Source organism: Lycium barbarum, chromosome 6 (assembly GCF_019175385.1).
Source record: "Lycium barbarum isolate Lr01 chromosome 6, ASM1917538v2, whole genome shotgun sequence".
Lineage (NCBI taxonomy): Eukaryota > Viridiplantae > Streptophyta > Magnoliopsida > Solanales > Solanaceae > Lycium > Lycium barbarum.
In genome coordinates this window covers 133,491,695-133,501,985 of record NC_083342.1, presented here as the reverse complement: position 1 = coordinate 133,501,985, position 10,291 = coordinate 133,491,695, and the positions used below count along the sequence as shown (strand labels likewise).

The following is a 10,291-nucleotide window of genomic DNA, read 5'->3' as shown; positions in this document are numbered from 1 at the left end:
ATTTTCCGTGGCCCCTGAAGAACCTCCTCTATTTATTTCTGTTTTTATATCCGACAGACAATATGTAACCTTCGGGTATTTTCAGGCTTCTATTCCGTACTATGTTAGCGCTCTTGTACCCTTTGACCAGATTTTGGGATTATCGTGACATTTATAGTGATGATAAGTATTTAAGACTTGATAATTTATTCTTATTAAATCTTTCCGCTTATTTAACTTGTTATTAGTAATGTGGTTCGCCTACTCGGAGGGATAGTGTAGGTGCCACCACGACTCGCTAATTGGGTCGTGACAAAGTTGGTATCAGAGCTTCTAGGTTAATTGGTCTAATGAGTACAAGAGCAATGTCTAGTAGAGTCTCGCGGATTGGTACGTAGACGTCCGTACCCATCCTCGGGAGGCTATAGGACATCTAGGAAACACTCCACTTTTTTTTCTCTTTTTGTGCTAGTTCAATCCGATTGGTATCTGGTTCATTCTTTTCGTGCGAGATTGTTTAGATTGGTATCTTAACCTCATTTCTATGTTCTCCCACAGATGGTGAGGACGCGATCGACTGCTACTGGAGGCCAGGATCCTGCACCTGCACCTGCACCCGCACCCGCATCCATACCCGTGGCCCGAGCAGCTGTCCGTGGGCGGGGTAGGGGACGTGGCAGGGGACGTGGCAGGGGCAGAGGCCGTGCAGCTATTCCAGATAGGAACCAAGCACCAGCACCTGCTCAGGACCCTGACATAGAGTTGACTCCGGAGCTTGACGACATTCCGGAGGAGGAGATTAGGGCTGTTGAGACACAGCCTGGGGTCGCTGCTACTCCTGATTTTCAGGAGGCTGTGTTTCGAGTGTTGGGGTACTTTGACAGTTTGGATCAGGCAGGCATGATTCCAGTTGCTCCAGATGGCTCGCAGACTAGGGTGGGAGGTCACACTCCCGATGCTACGATTGCTCCAGGATTTCGGACATCGAGGGTATTGCCGGCAGCAGCAGTGGCTCCCCGCATTGATACTACTCCAGCGCCTGATTTTGCTCTAAGGCCTATGGATGGGCCAGTGTTGACCAGTGAGGAGCGAAAATTGTTTGAGGGGTTTACCAAAATGTCTTCTCCTTGGTTCTATGGTACTCCCGGGGAGGATGCGTATGAGTTTATTGTTAGCTGCCATGAGATGCTTCATAAGTTGGGTGTAGTGGAGTCTCACGGGGTCGATTATGTTTCTTTCCAATTAGTTGGGGATGCCAAGCAGTGGTGGAGATCGTACATGGAGTGTCGACCAGTTAGGTCATCACCTTTGACCTGGACCCAGTTCTACCAGGTATTCCTAGAAAAGTATGTCCCTCGTACTCTGAGAGATAACAGTAAGGATGAGTTTTCGACATTGGAGCAGCGGGGTAGGTCGGTTGCGGAGTATGAGACCAGATTTCTCGCTTTGTCCCGTTATGCGACGGCATTACTTCCCACAGAAGCTGAGAGAGTGAGGATATTTGTGAAGGGTTTGGACCTTCCGCTTCGGTTGGCGACCTTACAGTTGGAGGCTTCTGGGGCCTCATTTCAGTCAGTAGTGGAGCATGCCAGGAGGGTTGAGTCAGAGATGGGTCGGGCACATAGTGGGGGTGGTGACAAGAAAGCTCGTAGATTTGACAGTTTCAGAGGTCCTATTAGAGGTGGGGGATACCATGACAGGGTTCGTCATCATCCCTACAGCCGCCCCATCCAGTCATCACTACAGACTTTAGCAGGTGGTCCTTCAGGTTATAGCGGGCATAGTTCTGAGCAGACTTCCCGGGGTTCTTACTCTCGACCTTCAGACCGCGGAGGGTATTCTGGTTCTTCTATGACAGTTCAGCAGCCTATAGCCAGAGGAGCATGTTTTGAGTGTGGTGGGATAGGGCATTACGCGAGAGAGTGTCCTAGATCCAAGCAGGGTTCCAGAGTTCAGACATTTAGGCCTCCAGCACTGCCAGCTAGAGGAGGAGGATATTTTAGTAGAGGGGGTTCGCAGTCGGGCAGGGGTGGCCATCAGCCTAGCAGAGGTGATCATCAGTCTGGTAGGGGCAGCGTTCAGTCAGTAAGAGGAGGATCTCAGGCAGTCCGTGGTGGTCGTGGAGGAACACAGTCCGAGGGTGGACGTGCCCATTTCTATGCTTTTTCGGGTAGACCAGAGGCCGAGGCCTCTGATGCGGTTATCACAGGTATTATTTTGGTTTGCCACCGATCAACTTCTGTCTCATTTGATCCAGGTTCTACTTTCTCTTATGTGTCCACCTATTTCTCTACGGGTCTAGATATGCTTTGTGATATGCTTGATGTACCTATTCGTGTCTCTACTCCTGTCGGAGATTCTGTGATAGTAGATCGGGTCTATAGGTCTTGTGTGGTCACGTTTATGGGGTATGATACTTGGGTAGACTTGGTTATTTTGAATATGGTGGACTTTGATATTATTTTGGGCATGGACTGGTTATCTCCTTATCATGCTATTTTAGACTGTCATGCCAAGACAGTCACGTTGGCAATGCCGGGTATTCCACGGTTAGAGTGGAAGGGTACTCCTAGTCCAACACCTAAGAAGATCATATCATTTCTTCGGGCGAAGAAATTAGTGGATAAGAGATGTTTAGCATATTTGGCTCATATTCGGGATACTAGTGTGGATACTCCTTCCGTAGAGTCAGTGCCAGTTGTTTGTGAGTTCTCAGAGGTTTTCCCTACAGATTTGCCTGGTATGCCGCCTGATCGAGATATTGACTTTTGCATTGACTTGGAGCCAGGCACCCGACCTATTTCTATTCCACCCTATCGGATGGCTCCGGTAGAGTTGAGAGAGTTAAAGGAGCAGTTGGAGGACTTGTTGAGCAAAGGATTTATTAGACCCAGTGTTTCTCCCTGGGGTGCTCCCGTTCTGTTCGTGAAGAAGAAAGATGGTACCATGCGGATGTGTATCGATTACCGGCAATTGAATAAGGTTACAATCAGAAATAAGTATCCAATACCCCGCATTGATGACTTATTTGACCAGCTTCAGGGCGCATCGATTTTTTCTAAGGTTGATTTGAGGTCAGGCTATCATCAGTTGAAGATTCGAGCGGAGGATATTCCGAAGACCGCTTTTAGGACCCGTTATGGTCATTATGAGTTCTTAGTGATGTCTTTCGGGCTTACTAATGCCCCCGCAGCGTTCATGGATTTGATGAATGGGATCTTCAAGCCTTACTTAGATTCGTTCGTGATCGTATTTATTGATGACATCTTGGTGTACTCTCGGAGTAAGGAAGATCATGAGAAGCATCTAAGGATCGTGCTTGGCCTGTTGAAGGAGAAGAAATTGCATGCCAAGTTTTCCAAGTGTGAGTTCTGGCTCAGTTCCGTGGCATTTTTGGGACATGTTGTGTCCAAAGACGGGATTATGGTTGATCCCAAGAAGATCGAGGCGGTTAGAGATTGGGCCAGGCCTACTTCGGTGACTGAGATTCGGAGCTTCGTGGGCCTTGCGAGTTATTATCGCCGATTCGTGAAGGGGTTTTCATCTATTGCTTCCCATTTAACTAGGTTGACTCAGAAGAATGTGCCTTTCCAGTGGTCCGATGAGTGTGAAGGGAGCTTTCAGAAGCTCAAGGCTTTATTTAGGGGTGTTCATGGTTCGGTTTGGGCCGGTTATTGGTTAAAACCATAACCAAACCAATTTAGTCGGTTTTTAATTGTCTAAAATCATAACCAAACCAAGTAAAATAATAACCACCGGTTTGGTTATTGTCGGTTTGGTTCGGTTTGGTTCGGTTTTTCGGTTTATGACTAGCCGTGACAATTCAAATATTCTCTCTCTACATTCTTCAAATTTCTTATGAAGCTTTTTTTTCCTCATGGCCCACAAGGGTGAACTTTGCTGCATATTGAGGGAAAGACACGCTGTTGGCAAATCAGGTGGACCAAACTTGCAACGCAGTTTAGATTCAAAAGAACAAGTCAAACAGAGGTTTCAAAATACAAACAACCCTTATGCTTACGACTTATTAGAGTTGGCTTGGATTGTTGGACATATTCTTTTAAGACATGGGCCTTAAAAATAAGTAGACCAAAATTAAATTAATAATTAAAAGGTATAAAATATCTTTAATTATTTATGAAAAGCTAATATTATACATATAAATAATTATAAATTTTATGTATATAATTATCGGTTTGGTTCGGTTATTTATTCGGTTATTTTTTACTATAACCATAACCAAACCAAATATTATCGGTTTTTCAAATTTAAAACCAAACCAAACCAAACTAAACCAAATGTCGGTTATTTTATTCGGTTTGGTTAAATTTTCGGTTTGGTTTTGGTTTTAACCAAAACTGTGAACAGCCCTAGCTTTATTGACTTCAGCCCCGATTTTGGCTTTACCTGTGGAGGGAAAGGACTTTACTGTTTATTGTGATGCTTCTCGGATTGGCTTGGGTTGTGTGCTGATGCAAGAGGGTAGGGTGATCGCGTATGCTTCGAGACAGTTGAAGGTTCACGAGAAAAACTACCCCACTCATGACTTAGAGTTGGCTGCAGTAGTCTTCGCTTTGAAGATTTGGAGACATTACTTGTATGAAGTCCATTGTGAGGTGTTCACGGATCACCGTAGTCTTCAGCATGTGTTTAATCAGCGGGACCTAAATTCGAGGCAACGTAGATGGATGGAGTTGCTTAAGGACTATGATATCACCATTCTTTATCATCCGGGAAAGGTTCAGAGTTTGGCTAATAGTATGGTGAGACTCGATATTTCAGAACCTGGTAAGGTTCTAGCTTGTGTGGAGGCCAGGTCATCTCTTTTGGAGCAGATTAGGGCCCAGTAGTTTGAGGATGTGAAATTGTGCAAGATTCGGGATAAAGTGCTAAGTGGAGAAGCCAAAGAGGCTATTCTTGATGATGAGGGTGTTTTGAGGATTAAAGGGCGCATTTGCGTTCCTAGAGTTGGTGATTTGATTCCGTCGATCTTGAAAGAGGCTCATAGTTCCAGATACTCCATTCATCCAGGAGCAACAAAGATGTATCGTGACTTGAGGCAACACTATTGGTGGGGTCAAATGAAGAGAGACATTGTGGAGTTTGTTGCTCAGTGTTCGAATTGCCAGCAGGTTAAGTATGAGCACCAGAGACCAGGTGGTGTGCTTCAGAGGATGCCCATTCCCGAATGGAAATGGGAAAGGACTACTATGGATTTCGTGGTTGGTCTTCCGAAGACTTTGGGCAAGTTTGATTCGATTTGGGTTATTGTGGATAGGTTGACTAAATCTGCACACTTCATTCCGGTTCAGACTACTTATAACGCGGAGAAGTTGGCCAGGATCTACATCCGAGAGATAGTGCGATTGCATGGGGTTCCTATTTCTATCATTTCCGACAGAGGCACTCAGTTTACTTCCCATTTCTGGAGGACTTTGCAGAAGGAATTGGGAACTCAGTTAGATCTTAGCACCGCGTTCCACCCGGAGACAGATGGTCAGTCCGAGAGGACTATTCAAGTGCTTGAGGATATGTTGAGGGCTTGTGTTATTGATTTTGGTGGTCATTGGGACCAGTTCTTACCCTTGGCAGAGTTCGCGTACAATAATAGCTATCACTCCAGTATTAATATGGCGCCATTCGAGGCTTTATATGGTAGGAGGTGTCGTTCTCCTATTAGGTGGTTTGATGCTTTTGAGGTTCGACCTTGGGGTACCGATCTGCTGAGGGAGACTTTGGATAAGGTAAAGCTTATTCAGGAAAAGCTTCTGGCAGCTCAGAGTAGGCAGAAGGAGTATGCTGATCGGAAGGTTCGTGATATGGAGTTCATGGTTGGTGAGCAGGTCCTATTGAAGGTTTCACCCATGAAGGGTGTAATGCGATTTGGGAAGAAGGGCAAGTTGAGCCCGAGGTTTATTGGCCCTTTTGAGATTCTTCGTCGTGTTGGCGAGGTGGCTTATGAGTTGGCATTGCCACCAGGCTTGGCGGGTGTTCATCCGGTATTCCATGTTTCCATGCTGAAGAAGTACCATTCAGATGGGTCTTATATCATTCAGTGGGATTCGGTATTATTTGACCAGAATTTGTCCTTTGAGGAAGAGCCAGTAGCAATCTTGGAAAGGCAAGTGAGAAAGCTGAGGTCCAAGGATATTGCATCAATTAAGGTACAATGGAAGCACCGTCCGGTTGAGGAAGCCACTTGGGAAACTGAGGCGGATATGCGGAGTAGATATCCGCAGTTATTCGACAGTTCAGGTACCTCCTTTTCTCCACCTTTACCCTTGTCGCTCGAGGACGAGCGATTGTTTGATTGGTATCTCCTGTAACGACCCGTTTGGTCGTTTAGCACCTGTGAACTCGTTTTCGCTAAAATGCCCTTTTCCTAGTTTAAAGGGCATTCTTAACTTGTGGGGATAGGGGCACGGTTATATAATTGATGGATAATATTTGAAATATATTTATTTAAAGTGTGCGAATAGTTTAGTCATAAGAATTTTATATTTTTTTCTTAATTGAGGTATAAGTTGGTGAATAGTGTAATTTACTGAGTGGGACAATTACTTTAGTTGGGGGGGGGGGGGGGGGTAATAGGACTAGCCCATAATTAAGTTAAGACCCTATAACACAGGGCCCATAAATAGGAGTGAAATTAGTGGAGTAGGGTTCACATATCAAAGGGGAAAAAAAAAAAAAGGGGACACTGCTGCATTCGGATAGGCAGCCGTTTCCATAAAAGAAATTGAACACCATCAGGTATGCTTTTACTTTTTTTTATTTGGTTTGTCACGTTTTGGATTGGGTAGAGTAAGAATTTCTAAAATCATCTGTAACAGCAGTGCTGTCCAATAGAAGTATCAATCTGTGCAGGGTGGCAGCAAAAAGGACGAGTGGGTGGGAAAAATTGGCTGACACGTTTTCTTGCTTTTAAATTTTCAGCCTTCTTTTGCTTTGAAAAGTGTCCATGATTTGTTGATTATACTATTGGTTTGTGAAGAGAAATTTTATACAATGGTCAATGGAAGAAAGGACAAAATAAGAAGCTAGATTGTACACCTAGTGCTGTAAAATAAGGATGAATTGGATGGAAAAGAAACGGGCAACCACACGTTGTTCATGGCTGCACGTGGAATTCCCTGTGCTTCTTCTTTTACTCCTTGTTTTTATTCCTTCTTCTTTACGTGGATTGGTCATTACTACCTAAATCCATCATAAAATAATATTTTCAACCAATTTTTTTTAACTTCTTGTAGTTTCTGTCCTTTAGTCCGCAAATTCTAAAAGTTTCTTTAACCCGAATATGCCAACGACCAGCTTTAAAATATTGGGGTAAATTAAAGGCTTCGAGTCCTAATCCTAAGAAAGGAGAATTGATGATTTGAGGGTCCATTTATGGATGAAATTGACCAATTTTAAAAATATATAATCCTTAAATAATGGTGAAATTATTTTTCAATAAAATTCCAATCTTGCCCTTGTGGGCCCAAGGCCACCTTTTGGGGTGCGATTTTGGGTTTCGAATATAAATATAGCAATATGGGTGTCCTTAGATTCGTATTCTAACGTAAATCGCATATTTTATAGATTTTGATCGTTCAGAGGCTCTACGCAAGGGGAAGGCAGTAGTTTGATTGTTCGTGGCATCCGCTCGGCATTGAGGTAGGTTACGGTCTACTTTAGTTAGACTCTGATTAGAGAATCGTATGTAGTTGTAGAAAGTGACGGGGATAGCATACAGACCTTCGGGCATGAAGTGGAGGTGGTTTCCAATTAGGTTGGCTCTGTCAGCTGTTATGTGGGCTTGTCGCCATATGTGTTATTTTATGTGATTATCACCTGTTTGTATCTCTGTCATATACTAGCTCCCTCATCATATGAAAAGGAATGATAACATTAACATGACTTGTATTTGTTGATTGTACATTGGTGATATTGTTGAGACTGATATCATGCATGGCATGCTTTCCATATTATTGTTGTGATGATTGGTGAGGTGAGTGATTGAGAGACTCCGAGGTCTTTGCCGGAGATGGAGAGGGACAGAGAGACTCCGAGGTCTTTGCCGGAGATTGAGAGTGATTAATGGTCTCCGAGGTTTCTGCCGGAGAGCACGAGTAGTACATGGACTTCGCGGGTCCCCCATGGGTCATGGCTTTGAGGCACTGCCCTTAGCATGTGTGTACGAGAGTGAAGTGAGAGAGGTGACTGTTGCATTGCATTGCATTCATTCACTCATACATTTGACTGATCATCTGGTGAACTATATCTGTCTTGGTTGATTTCATGATTCCTTTACACTTTACTTGTATGTTATATGTGACCATACCTGTTTGCTCTATGTGCTACTTGTTAGTTTTCACTTCTTCATGCGTTATCTAATCATTGTCGGCCTATGATGCTTACCGGTACTAGTGTTGTACTGATACTACTCTTGCTGCACTTTTGCTGAGTGCAGATTACGATCCAGGCTCCAGTTCTACACTTTGTGGCTGATACGCGAGGTTGACATCTTTCCGTCATTCAGGGTGAGCTACTTGATTTTCCGTGGCCCCTGAAGAACCTCCTCTATTTATTTCTGTTTTTATATCCGACAGACAATATGTAACCTTCGGGTATTTTCAGACTTCTATTCCGTACTATGTTAGCGCTCTTGTACCCTTTGACCAGATTTTGGGATTATCGTGACATTTATAGTGATGATAAGTATTTAAGACTTGATAATTTATTCTTATTAAATCTTTCCGCTTATTTAACTTGTTATTAGTAATGTGGTTCGCCTACTCGGAGGGATAGTGTAGGTGCCACCACGACTCGCTAATTGGGTCGTGACAAAGTTGGTATCAGAGCTTCTAGGTTAATTGGTCTAATGAGTACAAGAGCAATGTCTAGTAGAGTCTCGCGGATTGGTACGTAGACGTCCGTACCCATCCTCGGGAGGCTATAGGACATCTAGGAAACACTCCATTTTTTTTTTCTCTTTTCGTGCTAGTTCAATCCGATTGGTATCTGGTTCATTCTTTTCGTGCGAGATTGTTTAGATTGGTATCTTAACCTCATTTCTATGTTATCCCACAGATGGTGAGGACGCGATCGACTGCTACTGGAGGCCAGGATCCTGCACCTGCACCTGCACCCGCACCCGCATCCATACCCGTGGCCCGAGCAGCTGTCCGTGGGTGGGGTAGGGGACGTGGCAGGGGACGTGGCAGGGGCAGAGGCCGTGCAGCTATTCCAGATAGGAACCAAGCACCAGCACCTGCTCAGGACCCTGACATAGAGTTGACTCCGGAGCTTGACGACATTCCGGAGGAGGAGATTAGGGCTGCTGAGACACAGCCTGGGGTCGCTGCTACTCCTGATTTTCAGGAGGCTGTGTTTCGAGTGTTGGGGTACTTTGACAGTTTGGATCAGGCAGGCATGATTCCAGTTGCTCCAGATGGCTCGCAGACTAGGGTGGGAGGTCACACTCCCGATGCTACGATTGCTCCAGGATTTCGGACATCGAGGGTATTGCCGGCAGCAGCAGTGGCTCCCCGCATTGATACTACTCCAGCGCCTGATTTTGCTCTAAGGCCTATGGATGGGCCAGTGTTGACCAGTGAGGAGCGAAAATTGTTCGAGGGGTTTACCAAAATGTCTTCTCCTTGGTTCTATGGTACTCCCGGGGAGGATGCGTATGAGTTTATTGTTAGCTGCCATGAGATGTTTCATAAGTTGGGTGTAGTGGAGTCTCACGGGGTCGATTATGTTTCTTTCCAATTAGTTGGGGATGCCAAGCAGTGGTGGAGATCGTACATGGGGTGTCGACCAGTTAGGTCATCACCTTTGACCTGGACCCAGTTCTACCAGGTATTCCTAGAAAAGTATGTCCCTCGTACTCTGAGAGATAACAGGAAGGATGAGTTTTCGACATTGGAGCAGCGGGGTAGGTCGGTTGCGGAGTATGAGACCAGATTTCTCGCTTTGTCCCGTTATGCGACGACATTACTTCCCACGGCATCAAATATTCTCAAACAAAAAATATATCAAATTATGATATGATGTAGCAATTTAAAATGATTAGGAATAATTTTTTTTAATATTGTCCGCGCATCGCGCGGGTGCGAATACTAGTATATAAAAAAGGAGAGGTACAAGCAATGTGGTTAAGCCAAGTGGCAAATTAATAACAAGCCACTTGGCAATTTTAAGACAAAGTTAAAAGAATTGTAATAAGATTTTAGAATTTGAATAAAAGATAACTATTAAGTTTTAATATAAAGATAAAATTCAATCTTCAAGTATAGATGGTTTTCAACTCTAAACAGAATCAAAA

At 44.3% G+C, this 10,291-nt stretch overlaps 1 pseudogene; it reads left to right on the top strand.

Annotated features, from left to right (window-relative positions):
- The first annotated feature begins 349 nt into the window (after nucleotides 1-349).
- Nucleotides 350-10,017, top strand: LOC132644714 (uncharacterized; annotated as a pseudogene).
- The last annotated feature ends 274 nt before the right edge of the window (nucleotides 10,018-10,291 follow it).